Source organism: Drosophila kikkawai, chromosome X, assembly GCF_030179895.1.
Source record: "Drosophila kikkawai strain 14028-0561.14 chromosome X, DkikHiC1v2, whole genome shotgun sequence".
Taxonomy (NCBI): Eukaryota; Metazoa; Arthropoda; class Insecta; order Diptera; family Drosophilidae; genus Drosophila; species Drosophila kikkawai.
Genome location: NC_091733.1, coordinates 29,700,895 through 29,719,850, shown reverse-complemented (window position 1 = coordinate 29,719,850; position 18,956 = coordinate 29,700,895). Strand labels below are relative to the sequence as shown.

General features: G+C 34.3%; 1 protein-coding gene across 4 annotated transcripts in view; it reads right to left on the bottom strand.

Annotated features, from left to right (window-relative positions):
* Window positions 1-18,956, bottom strand: part of LOC108080027 (uncharacterized) — a 151,201-nt gene that overhangs the window by 51,571 nt on the left and 80,674 nt on the right. For 3 of the 4 annotated variants that reach the window (XM_041775084.2, XM_017174611.3, XM_017174604.3), the window contains 2 exons: window positions 12,991-13,151; window positions 3,279-3,350 (listed from right to left, as the gene is read on the bottom strand). The gene's annotated coding sequence lies outside the window, so the exon portion shown is untranslated. The remainder of the gene's footprint in view (window positions 1-3,278; window positions 3,351-12,990; window positions 13,152-18,956) is intronic. The other variant, XM_070288426.1, reaches the window with a different exon arrangement.

Sequence of the window (18,956 nt, the reverse complement as noted above, 5' to 3'; positions counted from 1 at the left end):
AATGTCACTTTGCAGCCCTCACGCCTTCACCCTAAACCCCCCATTCCCATCCCCAACCCCCATCATCATCATCATTTTGCCTTTGTTTGTTTGCTAATAGCTTGTTAGCCATTTCAAAAACAATTTTCTTACTTACACATTCCAGCAACAAGATGGCATAAACAACAACAGTAGACAGCAACATGTGTAGCCCATAACTTCCACCGAGTTGGGTGAGGAGGGAGGGAAACTCTCCCCCCCATAGCATGTCCTTTTTCTGCTTTGTCATAATTCAAGGCAAAAAAAAAAAAAAAACAGAGAAAAGGACAAGGAAAAGAGGGCACACATACATACATACACATATTGACAGGTTTTTGGTCATAAATTAAACAGGTACAAACTTTAGCTGGCTTTTTAAATTCTCTTTAAAGAATATCATTCATACGCCGTGTGGAACTGACAAGTAGGATAGATGATGATTGATCACTATCTTCTGCAATCTTAAATTAATATATATTTAACACAGATTTAACACAGATTTCCGTTTCAGACAGCTCTGTGTAAATGATATCCTAGCCCTGCTCTTTGGTTAACTTGAATTTTTGCCAGCTTGTTTGTTGCTAATATATCAACGTTAAAAGAAGGGTTGCTTTCCCCTTCTTTTCTTCATTTTGTTGTTGTTGCGACTGAAAAAGCCGGGCTGTTACACATTTCCCCCCAAACGCTTTGTTTTGTTTTCATATATTTTTATTTTTACTTTTTTTTGTTGTTCACAAACTTTTTGTCGCAAGTTTGCCTTTGTCGCCTTTTGTCTCGCTTATTCAACCCTTTTTTTGTGCTTCTGTTTTTTTTTTTAGGAACACATCCGGTGCTGAAATACTTTATACATTCGCCCTTGTGTCCTCCGTTCCCATGTGTTAATGGCAAATTAAAATTCACTTAACAACATTCCACTTTAGTTTCTAATTTGAAATTTTATTCCAACACTGCAGGGTTTTCGCTATCTCTCTCTCTCTCTTTCGCTCTGGTTTTTTATTCAAATGCCCAAAAATCCTCGTTAAGAATTTATGAGCCAGAGCCACAAAAGCCGCAGACACCGCTCATGCAATTTGCATCCTGTGGGTGAAGGACCATTTCCTCGCTTCTCTCCGAGTTCCGAGAGGTTTCAAGGGGTTTTATTTTTTAGGGAGAGTGAAGAGAGTGGTGGAGTTGTCAATAATAAATAAGAAATAAGGCTGAAGAGAGCAACAACATTGAGGAGATAAATATATAGAAAAATGAAAGCAAGGAATAGCTAAATGCTCTGAAAATATATTTATTAAAAAAAATGATATTTTAAGATATATAATTAAAAGGAAATGCTAATATTATTATAGCTGAATGCTTTGTTAATATATTTATTAATAAAATATATTTGAAATATTTCATTTTTAGATTAATTAATTTTTTTATATTTTTTTTAGAGCAAATTTTATTACTTGAAGTTGTTTTTAGTTAAAATATTCAAATAAATTATCTAGAAATACAAGTTTTATATTATAAAAATTCAATTTTCTTGGCTTATTTAATTTTTAATTTTAACAAATAATTTAAAAACTACTTCTTGCTTAATCGAAAAATCCCTTAACTCCCAGTTTTTCAGAGAGCATGCAAAGTAATCCAAAAAAAAAAGAAAAGAAGAGTGCCCAGAGAGTCCTTGTCCTGCACTCTTTATACTTCCTTGTCCTCTGGGAAAACAGGGATCTTAAAAGCCTCTGTTCCACCTTCCACAGCCACATCCTTTGCTTTCATTCTCCAAGGACGCACACCACCCCACACACCCCCTTTTCGGCTCAATTGAAATCAATTAAAAATCAATCAACTCAAATGTAGTGAAAAACAATTTTTAATTGAAAAGCAGAAGCAGACTGGACGACGATGCTGAAAGGAAGCTCTCTCACCTGGGCGGCACCTGAATGTTGAGTGTTGAGTGCTCAATCCCGAAGTTCAAGTGGCTTCCACATCCACTTTGCAGCAGAGGAGAAGGACATACGGACATACGGACACAGGGGCCCAAGGACCCAAGGAGGGCCAGAGTGCATGAATATTTTATGAAGATAAATAAGGATAAAAACTTCAAACGACCACCAAAAGTGGTCGCTGCTTGAAAATGGAACAGGAGGAGGACCTACAACATACTACCTGGGCGAAAAAGGGGTGTTAAGAAACCTGAACTGAAACTGGTCGTATGAGCAATGGGGATTTGGCATTTCTGGCATTTTCATTAGCATTTGCATTGCCCGAAAATCCAATTGAAATCGAAATCAAAAAAGCATCAGCTTCTTCTACATTTGATTGCCAAAAATACGCTCAACTTTGGCCAACATATGCTAAAAAAAAAGTTTAAAAAAAACTAAAAAAAATAGTAGTTAAAAAACAGGGCAAGGGGCAGCCAGAAATCAGAGGCAGGAAGGGATGCCACTTCCATTTGGAGCATTGGACAACCGCTAATGGTGTCTGCGGCCAAGTTGTAGGAAAAATAAGTTTTAGATTACCCTGTAAACTGGGGAATACAGGAAGGTATATGGGTATACAAGGTATCATATAAAACAGATAATATATATTTTAATATTATCAATAATATTTAATATTATAAACACATTATAAAATATTTTCTCTAAGATTTTAAGCTTTTAAAAACTATATTTAAAATAAAATTTCTAATAAAATAAATAAGAAATAATAAATAATAAATTAAATAAGAGTTTATTACTGGAAATACCTAATAATTATTAAGAAATTAAATTGGGAAAATGAGAAATTCCCTATTTAATTACTTTTACCATTAATTTTTCTTACAAAAATCCAATATTTTTAGTTTTTCTCTTTATTAAGGGGTACCAAACATGTCCTTAGACCTACTTTATTCCCCTCAAAACTTCGTTTAATGAACTTTTGGCCATTGCCTGCATTATGAGCCGAATAGCAACAACAACTACCAACTAACAACAAACAAAACAGCAAACAAACAAAACAACAAACAAACTGCAAACGGAATAACGGTTGGAATAAAAAAAGAAACAACAAAAAAAATAGAAAAAAAACGAAGCCAAACTCATTTCAAAGCTATTAGGCGAAGTAGAAGGAAAAGTCCAGCAGAAAAACTATGCATTGCACAAGCCAAAGAACCGGAGAAGAACTAAAGTGAAGTGAAGTGGGGAGAGGGGAAAAGGACGAGACTAGAGAATAACAAGGATAATGCCAAGAACTGAAATTAGAAGTGCGAAGCTAACTTAATTACATAATCCTTAAAGACTCACCTTGTAAATTTAAGCTCGTTTTCAGGCATTAATCCCTCATTTTGACCAGTTTGGAATTCCAAATATTGAGTTCTGAAAAGAAGAAATAAGGAAATAAGGAAAGATTTAAAAAGAATTCAGTTAACTTTAAGTAAAAGTATTTTTAAGAATATTTAACATTTTTGTGAATATTTTTAAAGGGTTTATTCATACTTTTAGAGGCTTTTAGAAGTGATAAGGATATAAATAAATGAAGATATTTTGTATAATTTTTATAAAAGGAGATGCCTTTTCCATTTCATTATTACTTTTATTGAATCGAAATGATCTAAATTTTATTAAATTAGTTTTTTATTACTTTAAAATGATTTAAATAAGGAAGATTCAATTAATTTTTAACTTAAATATTATCTATAAAATATTAAATTAAATATATTATTGTTTTTAAATTATATAAAAATGTTAATCATCGATATTTTCATTATTTAAAAACAATAAATTATCTTTTAAGGCAAAAATATTGAAATAACAATTAATAAATAAATTTTTTTTAGAAAAATTGAAATAATGGAAAATTAATCGAAAATTAAATCGAAAATAATAGAAATATCGATTATTAATATTTATTATTGTATTAAAAATGCAATAGTGAAATACATATTTTAATATATAAAAATTATCAATATACAAATTATTAAAAACATTTTTTATCACATTGAAATAATCGAAATATCAATGATTAAGAAGAATTTTAGCTTAATAACATAGATCTAAAGCAGTATTCTTATTTTTTTTTTTTTTTTTTTTTTTTTTTTTCAGGCTTTGCTTTTATTTATTGAATCTTCTCATTTATGAGACTAACAATAAGTGTATCAAATCTTACAATACTACCTAACTAGCAGTCATGAGACTGGTACAGAGAAAATGGCCCTGACTAATTATGGCTGGGTTGGATGGTCGTTACGTAGTAGGCGGCTTCTTCTGGAAACTCGTATCAAGTCCCTTGCTAAAGGATTTGGATGGGTGGAGAGTTTTTCCTTGTAGGACGCTTTTTGTTTTTCTATTTCGTTCTTAACTGCAGGAATGCCGAGATCCCTGTGGATGTGTTCGTTGCGAATATACCATGGTGCCCCAGTGATAGTTCTCAGGATTTTTGATTGGGCGCGCTGTATGATGTCTAGATTAGTACTGCACGCGTTCCCCCAGAGCTGGGAGCCATACGTCCATATTGGCTTCAGTGTGGAGTTGTAGAGCAGGACCTTGTAGTCCAGACACAGGGGCGATCGGGAGTTTATGAGCCAGTGGAGGCTGCTGGCTTTTAGTTTTAGATGAATTTTCTTGCATTCAATATGTCTTCGCCATGTTAGGCGTCTGTCCAGGTGGACGCCCAGGTACGTTACCACGTTGACTTCGGGTATCTGCGTGCTGTTCAGGTAGAGCGGAGGGCATGTTTGTCTGTTCAGAGTGAACGTTATGTGCTTACACTTTTGTTCATTTATTTTAATACGCCAATTAGATAGCCACTTCTCGACTACCTTGAGGTGGTTGGCGAGCTGGGTTGTTGCCCGGACTGGACATCTGGAACGGCTGAGGATCGCAGTGTCGTCAGCGAAAGTGGATAGTGTTAACTGGTCGCTTGTGGGGATATCCGCTGTGTATAGGACAAATAGGGTAGGCCCAAGTGCGCTTCCTTGTGGAACTCCAGCTTCGATTGAATAGGTGCCGGATGTTGTTGCGTTGCACCTCACTGCGAAGACTCTGTTGTAGAGATACGACTCAAGTAATTTGTGTGTGTATGCCGGTAAGAGTGTTTTAATTTTGTGCATGAGGCCATTGAGCCAGACGCGGTCGAATGCTTGAGAAACGTCTAGAAATATTGCACTGCAATATTCTCGATGTTCGAAGGCTGTGCGAATTTCTGATGTTATTCTGTTAACTTGCTCTATAGTTCCATGTTTTTCTCTGAAGCCAAATTGATGAGCTGGGATGATGTTGTGAGCTCCCAGATAAGGAATTATGCGCTTTAGTAGGCATTTTTCAAATAACTTGGACAAGCAAGATAGTAGACTTATTGGTCGGTAGGATGATGGAATCGTGTGGTCTTTTCCGGGCTTCGGTATCATTATAATTATAGATTTTTTCCATTTAGTTGGGTAGTGGCCGAGACTTATGATCCCATTGAAGATTTTACAGATGACCTCAATAGCACAATTCGGAAGTTCAATTATCATTTTTTGAGTTATTTGGTCATCGCCGGGAGCCTTTTTCGGCTTCAGTTCCCTGATGACCTTCGTGATCTCTTGTTATTCTTATAATATAAATATATATAATATAAATAATTAATATATATTTTTAATAATTGTTTATTGCTAAACTTTAATCCGATATTTATCATCTCAAATCTATTTTTATCCTTTCTTCAATATTCCATCGATTGTTTCTTTGACCAAACTCCGTGTTAAAATTTTTTTTCTATATCTCAGCGACCTCCTACCTCCGTTGACCCTTTGCAATTTTTGCAGAGGCGTTCATGCGTTGTCAAAACCTTAACCCCCTTACCCCCAAACCCTAATAGGTTCGTCCGGGATGAGAGGGGTGGGATGAGGCGCCACTCAATGTAATGAAGGTCATTAGAAATGTACTTTGAGCCGGCAAACAGAGGCAAAAAAGTGCGTAGAACAAAACAAGAAAACAAGAACAAAAACCAGAGAGAGGGTCGCCACCTCCACCACCACTCTCTCTTTCGCACGCATTTTCACCGCCTTTCCATCGCTTTTCCTTTGCTTTTTCCCCGTTCTACGAGTGAGTTGCCCCATGCTTTCCCTCCGATTTGGTAGGCAGCTTTGGGTCATTAGGTGACGCCTGTCCATGGGCACAAAACGTAATTAGTCGACGACGACGACGATGACATCGAAACATGTAAAGTGGAGCGCTCCACTGACCCAACGATCCATGGCCCAATGCCACGCCCACCCGACTGCCGCCCGCCTTACCCATTGATGGCAACAGCCAAAGTCTTGGCAAAAAGTTGGTAATTAGGATGTTTGTGCTGCTGACAGACAACGAGCCATTGAGTAGGAGGAGAAGGAGGAACGAAGGCAAACTGAGCTGGGTCACAGGATCTGTGGGAATCTCTAGCTCCAAGGGTTAAGGGTTAGGCGGGGGCATTTGTAAATTAAGTTGACATCTTAAGTTGAACTTGTTTAATTAGATTTTATCATTATAATCAAGTCAACAGTGGCAACTCGACACGACTGGCACTCGTTGTTTGCCCTTTTCGCCCCGTGTCCTTGAACCTGTTGGTCTGCTCCTTCTTCAGCTTTTCTGTTTCTCTCAACAATCCAGGTTTCAGTTGAAAAGGTGAGTGTCGTTTTTTGCTTAATTAGAATTTGCATTCGTGTAGGCAGCAAGTATTTTAAGCACTTTACCCAGCAAGGAGGTAATTTTATTTGATTTTCCATCTTCTCCCAGAGGCATATCTCAATGGGATCTCTCTTTACCTTTATCTCTGTTATACCCAGGAGAATGGAATTTCCTCCTCCTCTTCTCCTGCTGCTCCTCTGGATTTTATTTCGTTCAAAGCCAATCAATTTCTGAATGCAACATTGTGACTTGAGCACATTTCGTTGCAGCTGCATTTGCTTTGCAGTAAATCGCATTGACTGAGACTCCGATTCCCCCCTTTTCGGGCATCAAAGTGTTAACAATAAAACCGAAGCTGCTTCAATCCGACACAAATATATATGTATATATATACAAGTTGAGAGAATTTTCCTCAATGGATAAAATGTGGCAAATGGCGAATGGGGAAAACTCAACGAGAGTTAAGGATGAATGCCAAAAGGAATCCTTTTCCAATTTCGCTGATGAAATGACAAAACCGATCAGCACATACATATTCCTCTGTGTGTGTGTGTGTGTGTGTTTGTGTGTACATATTTGCCACACAAAGACACATTGTGTGTGCGCTTAGTGGTGCTAAATAAATAATCAGCTATGAATAAATCAGAGTTTGAATACTTGACCCAACCACTCAACAATAACGCTTGGTATTTATGTATAATTTAGGACAAATGATGGACAAAGTCTTTAAAGCACAAAGTTGGGGAGTATTTAATTAGCGAAACATTTGCATATTTATGGGAAATGCATTTGAAATTAGTTAAGGATTTTGATAATTTTAATTAATTTTTGTTATTAGAATAAGAAAATAAATAAATATATAATTGAATACAGTTTCTGGTTTAACAAATCTGCTTAACATGGCTAAATCGATTCTGCTGTTGATGCTAATCAAGAATATTTAGGTTTATAGGTTTGGAAACGACTCCATAAGTTTATCTGATAGTTTTTCGAAAAAATAGTGCTTAAAAATATGAAAACTAAGGTAAAAATACTTAAATTTCCATTCGGAAAGCTGCTGCTGCATAACCACTCAGAACAAGCTAGAACAAGTTGGGAATTATAGTGTCAAGGGAGTGATTTTCTTTGTTTTTTCAATTATATATTTATTTCTTATTATTATTTTAATTTAATTTAATTTTTATTAATGATTTTTAGTTTTTTTATTTTTTTTTTTTTTTTTTAATTATTTTTATTTAAATAATTAGTTATTGATTTTTATTTTATATATTTATTTATGGATTAATTAATTAATTTATTTATATATCCGACTTGTATAAAAACTTTCAATTATCTTAATAATATTTCCATAAAAAAAAGACTTCTAAACCTTAAAGGATTTTTCTTATGTATTTCAATCAAATAAACCCCATACTTTTTCGCTCTGTGCAGACAATCCTCAGCATCCTGATGCGCTTCAATTACTCAAGCAGTCAATGCCACACGGCATACTCTTGGCAACTGGGGAACATTGAACGCTGAAGTGCCAACGTCGACGGCAACTTGTGTGCTTATTTTTAAACGTACTAAGGAAGCAGCAGCAGCACACTAAGGAGTTTGCCGCCAGCAACAACAACAATAAAAGCAAAAAATGCAATAAAAAAAACATAAAAAACACATACAGAACCATTAAAAAACAACCAAGAATAAAAGAGTTGCATTTTGCATTGAATAAATGATGCAGGAAAACTACAAAAAATGGTTGGAAAGATGGCCAAGGCGACGGGCTTTTCATGTCTGGTATCGACATTTCTGTTCTGTCTGGGGTTTTCACTATTGTTTTTCCCTTTTGTTTTTCCTGTGGCTTTGCATTCCAAAACAAAACCATTTGAAATTTGCACGTAAATCGGACAAATGGCATCTCTCGTTTTCTCGCCCATAAATTATTAAACGCCTAATGTTGTGACATATGTTTTGAAGTTTTGGTTAGCAGAGCTTAAGGAATAATTTATATATGCGAATTGTGTGTGATTTATAAGGAAAGGGTAAATGAACGAGCTTAAATTGAATATAAACAATGGGCAGAGGGAGATGTATAAATAAAATCAAGTGCATTCAGTAAAGAGTGAGAGATCTCCTGGCTTTTACTTGGACTTTTGGCCTCTCTCCAATGGTTAAATGGACCCACAGCTTATTAGCCAAAAGGACACTGCATTCCCCTCCCTCTGCCCCTCTTTTTGAGGCCATAAATTATGCAACATTTCCACGAGTCGCGGCGCAAAAGTGTCAAAGCTTAAAATTCTTGCCGGCAAAAGAGAGAAAGAGCAGTTAAGGCTCAGAAAGATATATATACTATATATACACAAGCCCCACCCACTGCCGCTCCTTGACTTAACACTTTGCAGTTCAAGTTTTTGTTTCCTCGCACTTATTTTTACTTTTTGACAGTCATAAATTTGCGTCCAGCATGAATTCGACAGCAAACTAAAAGCGTAAAAGGGGAAAATGTCCCCATTTCCCCAGCTCTTTAAACTTTTTCATTGAAAGGCAAAAGCGAGACAGAGAGAGAGAGAGAGGGAGAGAGCGAGAGAGGTGGCCAAGGAATCCTGGGCATGTGGTGTCGGCCAACTTAATGCTGGGAATCCGTTAAGCGGAATGAAAACTTCCCCAGTTGCATTTCCACTTGCGAGCTGTGTGCAAGTGCAAGTTCCTTTCAACTTTTTGGCCAAGTCCTAGTCCGAGTCCCGATCTTGTTCCTTTTGCTTATTTGTTTGTTTGTTTGTTTTTTTGTTGTTTGTTTTATTCGCATTTTGTGTAGTCAAAACAAACGAAAAGTTTCCACTCGAAATTCCCCTATTTCACGAGTTCCCCAAAAACCGAGTGGCAACAAAATATTTTTGTTTCAACTTATAGACAGTTTCTGGTTGAGTTTTCTCCAAAAGAAAAGTAATGGGAGTAGAGAATTGATGCAGAACAAGGGGGATATTAGCAGAGCTATTTGCAGTTATGAATGAGCATTGAATAAAATGTTGAATAATTTTTTCAAATATTTTTAAGGCTTTTTAGAAAATGTTACGAAAATTAAAGGGAAAATTAAATAAATTTTGAAAATATTTTAAAAGCTTCTAGAAAATCGAAATAAAATTAACGGAAAAACTAAATAAAATTTTGTAAATATTTTTTAATGCATAGAAAAAGTAACTAAAATTAAATGGAACATTTAATAATTTTTAAAAACATTTTTAAGGCTTTTAGAAAATGTAACTAAAGTTAAATGAATAACTAAATAATTTTCTTCAATATTTTTAAGGCTTTTAGAAAAGTTGTATAAAATTAAATGGAAAACTAAATAATGTTTTTTAAATATTTTTAAGTTTGTTAAAATATTTAACTAAAATAAAAGGAAAAACTAAATAAATTGTTTAAATATTTTTAAAGCTTTTAAAAAAAGTAACTTAAATTAAATAAAAGACTTATATTTATGTCTTTTCTTTACACTTAAAAAAAAAAGAGACTTTCGTTGTTGTCCCAACTCTATGACAAATCCATCAATTAACTGGCTTTTCCTCAGCTTTTCCACAGCTTTTACTTCCATTTTTTCTACCTTAACTCTCTGTTTTTCTTTTGCAAGCCCGATTTCCTTTAGGATACTTGTTAAAAGGGACAAAAACAGGCTTTCTCATCTCGTCAAAGCCACAGAAAACCGAACCAAACTGAACTGAACCCATCGAGACAATTTTTAATGACGCCACAAACAGACGGAACAAGCGCAGGTCTCCCGCCTGGAAAACTCCATTTCCCCCTGCTATCTGTGCTTTCTCCCTTGGAATCCCCGTTTCCCCCCTTATTTCCAAAGGGGATGTAATGGTGATGCTGCTGCTTGTGCTGTTGTGTTGATGATGAATGCCGCCTGGGCAACATTTTCAAAAACGAAACAAATGCAAATTGCTGTCATTGAGGGATATCCTACCGATTGCCGCCCACCCCTGGGGGTATCCACAGGATTCTGGGGATCTCTCCTACAACCTCCTCACCCTTCGATTAATGCAGCTGCAGGAGTACCCACACTGCCACAACAACAACGAACGCATGATGATTTTTGCGGTGTTTTGTGTATATTAATGCGGCTGGCAAAGTAGCTTTTAATTAGCATGTTGTCTGCGGCCGCAATTAGCCCCCCTTTTCTGCCACATTCCGCCCCTGATTATATCCCCTGATTAACCCCCCCTTTGCTCTCCCTCACTCCCTTTTTGTTACTGCTTTTTGGGGTTTTTCAATGGCTTTTCGGTTGAGTGGCGTCATCAGGTTCAGGTGGAGCAGATATATAGTTTGAGTCAAGGGTTTTCCCCTTCTCAGCTTCCCTGATTAGCTCACTTTTCCGCTTTTCTGCAGAGAGCGGCTTAAAGTGGCTTAGGCTACCGCCGAGTGACTGCAAATAAGCTGCGATACGGATGCGCAGATACATGGATACAGATACTTTTGCTTTTGCCTTTCGGGAACATTCCAAACTTTTGTTGTGTGGAGGATTAAGCTTCCAAAAATGGGAATTTAATGCGGTTTACCGGCGGATGGAAATAACAATTCGATTCTCTTTAATTTAATTATTTTTAAGATGTTTTCGAATTTTAAAAGAGATTTTTTTAAACATTAATTTCATGATAGAATAAATCTAGTAAATTTATTTAATATTACATGTTTTTTGGACTTAAATTAGACGATTTTCTTCTCTATTTAAAGTTAACTATTCTTCGAATTTCTTAAATTTTAACTATATTTAAGATGTTTTAGAATTTTAATAATATTTTTAAAGCCTTAATTTCATGATAGAATACATTTTTAAAAATATAATTTAAGTTTTGTTAGTCCATTTAATATTACAATACGATATTCTTCTCCATTTAAAGTAAACTAATCTTCGATTCTCTTAAATTTCATTATTTTTAAGAGTTTTATAATTTTAAATACATTTTTTAAAGCCTTATATTTATAATAAAATAATTTTTAATTTATAATTGAAGTCTAGTAAACCAACTTAATTATTACAATACAATTTTCTCCTCCATTTAAAGTCAACTGTTCTTCACAGTTCGAACCCCCATTCAATTATCACCATCAAGGATTTTTATGGTCATTGGTCTCGGGCTCTTGCCAGCATCTATAACTCTTTTTTTTTATATATATACATTTTCCACCTTTACTGATTGGTTCTCTCCAGTTTTTTTTTGTAATGGAGTTTTGAGGTTCCACGCTAATTAGATGGCACGCAGGCGCATGACACAAAATGCTGCTGCTGCTGCTGGCGAGGGAAATGCTTGAGGAAAAAGGGGGAAAAACTTGAGGAAAAAGGGGGAAAAACTTGGGGAGAGCACTGCTACGACTGGCTGCAATTGCGGCTATGATTATTAGGCATAAAGTGTTGAGGTTGCCGCTGCTATATAGCTTTTGTTTTTGTTGACTTGGCCCAGGCCTAAGTAACACGATTTTTTCTTCATTATTATTTCTTGGCACGCGATCTGACAAGTTAGACGACTTGTTGTTGGTGCTGCTAAGCACTGAAAGAAATATATATGTACTCCTTGCTAAATAGATATTTTAAGCTAGTTTCTAGTGTATCTCAAGGTGCTAAATAATATTTTAAAAAATTATAAAATATTAAAAAAGAATATATAAAATATTAAAAAAAATTATAAAATATTTTAAAAAATTATAAAATATTTTAAAAAATTATAAAATATTAAAAAAAAATTATAAAATATTTTAAAAAATTATAAAATATTTAACAAAATATAAATTAAACTCTCTCCTTTAAGTCTAAATAATATTTAATAAATTATTTAAGTGTTTCTCAGTCAAACAATTTTATTTGAAATATTTTCTAAATTAAAAAATTACTCTTTTAGACTTATCTATTAATTACTATTCTTTAATTCCAATTCAATTAAGTCTAAATAATATTTAATAAATTATTCAAGTAATTCTTAGCCAGAAAACTTTATTTTATAATATTTTCGAAATTTTCTATTATGTTTTATAAGCTTTCCAAATAAAAACCTTTAAGTTTTTCCCTTAAATTCCCTTTTTTAAACTCTCTTTTTCATTTTTTAAATTTATTCCCTGTGTAGCCTATAGCCTTAGTTTTGCTTTTATTTTTCGTTGGACTTTGAGCTAGTCAAGCAAGCTGTCGCCATCGCCTTCGGATGTCGTGTTATGCGATTTACATCGGGTGTTGGCTCTGGGTACTACTTTTGTTGCTCTGCTGTTTTCCCGGGGAGAGCTTTCCACTCCGCCTCCACACCCAGCCCCCCCCACCCCCTAGCACCCCCTCCTCTACTCTCTCGAGGTACAACAATGTGTGTATATATAGATTTAGAAATTATAGTTGATGGCTTACTTGCAATTAGCGGCGACTACAACGACAACTGATGGCGAATGGCTGTTGGCTGTTAGCTGTTGACTGTTGACTGTTGACTGTCGACTGGTTGGCTCTTGGCTGATGGTCGAATGTCGCTGGTTGATATGACTCCGATTATACTGTCGATTGTCCCTAACGATCTGTAAAACAAACAAATGGAGAGAAACAAACATTTATTTGTGACCAATTATCGTTCATTAATCCATCCATCGTTTCATTGTGAAAAGGTCGCTATCAATCGGAACTGATGAATCAATGTCGGACAGCTCGTTTACTGCTCATTTACCGATCATTCACACACGCATTCAGGGATATTTAAACAGTAGCCTCAATTATTATCCATCCAAAATATGAAAAGAAAATGTAATGACTAAATTCTTATAGGAAATTGTTAGATAAGCCACATGATTCAGCCAATGGAGAATGGTTTTTATTGTCTAAAAAATTTATATATATATATATATTTAGTGGAACTTGACAACTTCCCATCCTAGGCTAATCAGCAGTTTACTATCTAAAAATTCCTCAGTTGACAACTTGTAAACAAGTTTTGCTTAAAAAAATAAATGTGTGTATATTATAATCATTTCAAGATACAACGCAAATCATATAATTAATGTGCTACCAGTTTCATGAATAAATTATATGTTTAAAAATACATTATGAATTGTAAATGAATGCTTTAACTAATCTTGTGTGTCCTTATCAATAAATTTTGTATTTTTTGATAACTTACTCGGCTCATTCATATACGAAACCTTCAGCAGGGAGCAACTTAATCACATTCTTATATCAAAAAATCAATTTAACGCCTGGAGCAAAGCAATTCCATTAAATTGAAACTGATAATTACCTCAAAAATCAATGAGCACGAACACACCTGAGCTGGGAGAAACCACCGCGTTGAACACCCAACTACTTATCAGCAAATATGGATTAGATAAGGTTAATTTTCTTATCTGAGAGCGTTGGATTTTTCCACAGACCATTCTACGGGAATTACGCAGATATATCTTTCACACACCGAAAATAATAATCATAATCATAATAATAATTATAACGCAAACACGGACAACTAAGCCTTATTCACCGAATCGGTGGCAGTTTCTCACGATTAAAAACTCTTGTCTAGCCCGTAATCTTATCACTTGGCATCAGTTATCAGTATCAGTATATCCTATATATTATCTTATCACCGGACTTCTGGGTTAAGAGAAACCCCCCTCTTTCAGTCACGTGAAAGGTGGAAAAATCATAAAGCCGCAAAGGAAAAATGTATAAATATATAGAGGGGGGGAGGAGGGAATGGAAATGGGAGTAAAAAATCAAAAATCTCAAGCGCATAAATAAAATATATATGTATAAAAAGAGGCTGGGTGAGGGAGTGTATGTGTGCAGACATTACATTTTCTGCTCCAAATACGCTTTTCACAATTTTCACACACACGCTAGAGTCTAGGGAGAGACTTTTCATTTTACTTTTGCCATACGCGTCGTATGCGCAATGTACACACTCGGCCATATGCATATGTACATATATATCTGTGTGTGCCTGCCTGTGTGCAAGTTGGCCCAGTCAGTGAGCCAGTCAGTCAGTCAGTCAGCCAAGTGAGCCACGGGCGGCATCGTCGTCGAGTTTGTTGTTTATTATGTTAAAAAAAAAAGTGAAAATTGCATTTTGCCATTTTTTGCTTTTGTTTTTTTTTTTCTGTGCCTTTGTTTATATTTCTTTTTTTGTATTTCTAATGCAGCTGAAAATTAATTCAAAATTGCATGGCAAAAAGTGGGCGGTCGCCATGGGTTAAGGATGTGCTTTCACAGCTGGCAGCAGCGTTTGTGCGTCGGGGGAATACCCGAATTGGAAAATGTCACAAATGAAGATTGAAGAAGAAACTAACTACTAGAGAAATGAGAGGGACATCTGGATGGATTTCATTGATAATATAAATCTCTTGAAACCAAATTTGCATAAACATAGTTGTTTTTTTATATTTTATATAACATTTAATATTAATTAATAATTTAATTTAATTAGATTTTTGTTTAAAAAATTAAAAACACACTAGAATAAATATTTATGATTTTTTTTTTAATTTTTATGTTAATTAAAATATTTATTTATATTTATTTTATTAAAAATAAATAAAATAAAATAATAAAAAAAATTAAAAAAAAAATAATAATAATAAAAATATTTTATTAGAAATAAATAATTAACCTTATTTATAAAATTTTTAAGAAATCATAAATATTTATTCCATTTATTTTTAATAAAATAAAAATAAATAAATTCCAAAAATTTGACTTTATAGCTAAATTAAATGAATACAAATTCTAGAAAATTTGTCTTAGTTTTATGGGGATTTTTTAAGGGAGATTTTTTTTTTAAATATACGAAAAAACAACCAGTTGAAAGTTAAAAAAAAAAATAATTTAAAATATTTTTGTCTATTTTTATCATTTATCCACATTTTCATTGTCGAATTAATTGAGAATTACTTGAGAGTTTTAACGTACACTTCTGGCAACATTTTAAAGCCTAATGTTATTAATTTTCGATATTTTCAACTCATTTCCTTGAAAATTGCAATCCCCTCTAAACCACTTATATTCTTTCCTCATATTTAAGGTTTTTGCGTATTTTCCCATCCATTTCCACTCGATTTTCATATTCTGCACACACCACCCACACCTCACCACACTACACACAGTACACTACACACTCTACACACTCCACTCTGCATACACACACAAACAGCACTCAGTTCCATTCCATTTCATTCGCTGATTCCCGTCATTTCATTCCATTTCGTGCAATTGAACTCATTATCGTTTGATGGTGCCATTGTTATACAACATTTGGTGTCCATATCATGGCACATCCCATCCCTCCTCCCTCCCACTTGGCCTCCTCCCTCCCTCGAGGGCATCAGCCATCTCTCTCTCACATGAAAATTGCGTTTGAAAAACGAAAGTTTTGCGTTAATTTCGAATGTTTATTAACGCGATTATCGAGCATTAAATGTTTCGTTGTTTTCGGTTTTTGCGGCTGGCGTTTTTGGAATTTGTATTTTTAGTGCTGTCGATTATTTGGAAAACTGTTGAAAGCGATGACATCTAATCAATTTGCAACGCCCTCTCCCTCTGCTGCCTCTGAGCACACATGGTTCGCTGCATTTTGCCTCGGCTGCAGTTTTAATTAAGTGTTTAATTAATGATGAGGCTCTCTCGAAATGGGGGGAAAAAGGGGTGGCGTTGGCGGCGCAATTGAAACAGCAATTGCTGCCATCAAAAAGAGGCAAAATGACAACCGGGAGAGAGGAGGGAACGATATGAGTTTGGGTGCTTTAATTACAAGAAAATGAGCTGAAAATGCAGGGCCCTAAAAACGAGATTATTCAAAATGTTTATTTGTCATTGGAAAATGCTAATTTCTGGGGATCTTCTTTGGTCTTTTCCTTATATATATTATTTATTTGTAATTAAACAATGCCAAAAGTGTTGCAATTAAGTATATTTATATATTTTTTTTATATTTTTAAATTTAAATATTTTATTAAGTCGAATATATAAATAAATTATTTCATAAATTGATAAATAAATAAAATATTAAAAAAAATATAATATAAATAATAATAACTATAAATAATTATAAAGAAATACTAATTATATAATATATAAAATATTAATTAATTAAAATTAGGTTGAAAATAAAATTTATGAANTTTCTTATATTAAAAAAAAAATAAAAACAAAATAAATAATAAATAAAAAAAATAAATAAAATAAAAATTAATAAATAAATAATAAATACAAAAAAATTTAAAAATACAACATAAAATATAATACAAATTTTAATAAATATAAATAATAAAAAAAGAATAAAATAATAATTGATTTATTAAAATTAATTTTAAATTAGAAACTTTTATAGGGTACCAAAAAAACATTAATTTTAGCAATAAAATAAATAATAATATATAAATAAAATAATACTAATTAATATATAAAACAAAATATAAAAAATAATAGTAATTAAATAATTAAAATTAAGTTAATATTATTTAAGCAATAAAAAATACAAAATAAAATAATTAAATAATTAAACAAAATAATAATAATTTATTATTAATAATAATAATTTAATAACTTTAATAATTTAATAATTAAATATATAATATAATAATAAAAAAGTATAACAAAATAATTAATTCATTAATATTAATTTTAAATGAGAAATTTGTATTTTATATATTTCTTCAAATATCTCCCTTGCTTGTTTATCCCATTTCCCATTTATGTATCCATAACCATCAAGTTGAATGACTCCTGTGCTCAGTCTGATTAATATATATGGGCTAACTGTGCCAAATCTATATTACCATCCCCCCCTCATATTAGGCCCCTATATCACATGACCAATTTTCTGTTGCTGGAACTCAATAAGCGGAGGCAGTGAATCAGTTGATCCCTTCGTTGACTGCTGAGACTTTACTTGTGCAATTACACACACCCAAATACACACACACACACACACTGGCACCCCTAAGGGTCAAAACAAAGAGGGGGGAAAAAATAAAAATAAAATGAAATAAAACGCAATCGCAGGCTGTTTATCTTTAGTCCTTCCGTTATGAGGGTCGCCGCTTGCAGGAGATGGATAAAGGATCTGGCCTTGCCCTAGGGTCCCTCTATCCTCTATGTGTATGTGTGTGGCCCAAACATTTTCAAGCATTTTTCATTTGCATTTTCAATAATAATTCGTTGTTGGCCTTGACTTTCGTGTGGGTCTCTACCAAAAGGGGGCGGAAATATACGTTATATATTTTTATATATATGTGAAAGAAAGGGTCCTGATTTGTTCTCTTGTTGTTTGCCCCTCATTGCCAAACATTTATTTATTATGGCCTTCGTAATCGTTTACGCACACACAAAAGGCAAAGAAATTATTCAATAGTGCAAATTTTTTGGGGGAAAGTAAAAGGAAAAGCGAGTGGGCGTGTCCATGCAAATGAAAATGGGAATTGTTATAAATTGTCTCGAAACACAACACAACACACAAAAAGGTTTGGCTAAGTTCCCTCTCCCCTGGGTTATTTGTTGTCGCATTTTCTTTATTTTTTCCTCACACAAAAAAGTATCCCTGAGATACTTTGGTGTATCTTGTAAGCGATTTGCTTGCAGACGGGGGCGAGTCATGATGTAAATGTTATAACCAAAGACTTCAATTTGTTGGTTATTTATGGTCTTATGACACTGGTTTTCTACATTTCTAGTTTTCTAGTTTTCAAGTTTCTTCTCCTCCCCCCTTTATTGGCCAGAAATTAGAACGTTTCCAGTGAGTTTTCCACACAGTCCTCCTCGTCGTCAGTCAATCAGCTTCAGGTTTTTCCTCTATGTTAGTTTAGGGAGCGCGCTCCAAGAACCAGTTCTCCCCCCGTGTTGAAACGGAAACCCAACCTGATGGATGCCAATAATAACTGGGAGGGAAACCAGTTTCTTCAATACGGGGGCGTGGCTTTTAGGAGGAAGGTTGAAGGGGGGATAAACAAATGACCAACCAAAGAGCCAACAATTTCCAAGGCGATTTATCACCAGCCGGCGCGCATTCACAAATCCCCCCCCATTTCGAGTGAAGGATACACAATGAATCTGGGCCATAAAATCCCAGTACCAATTCGAAATCCTCGAGTCGTTGACAAAAAGTGTCCAAAAGGCAAATTATTCATAAGCAGAAGCAAATAAACAGCTTGCTTTTTTTAGAAGCCAAAATTAATGTTAAAAGCGTGTCTAGGATTGGGATTGGGATTGGGATTGGGCAGGCAGAGCCTCTTTTTCCCTGCAGCATCTGTTGACCACATCTGAAACTGAAACTCAGCCCGAGTCCCCTTTCCCTCCTCCTCCTCCCTCCTCCCACTTGACGCCTGTGGCTTAACCCCTTTTGC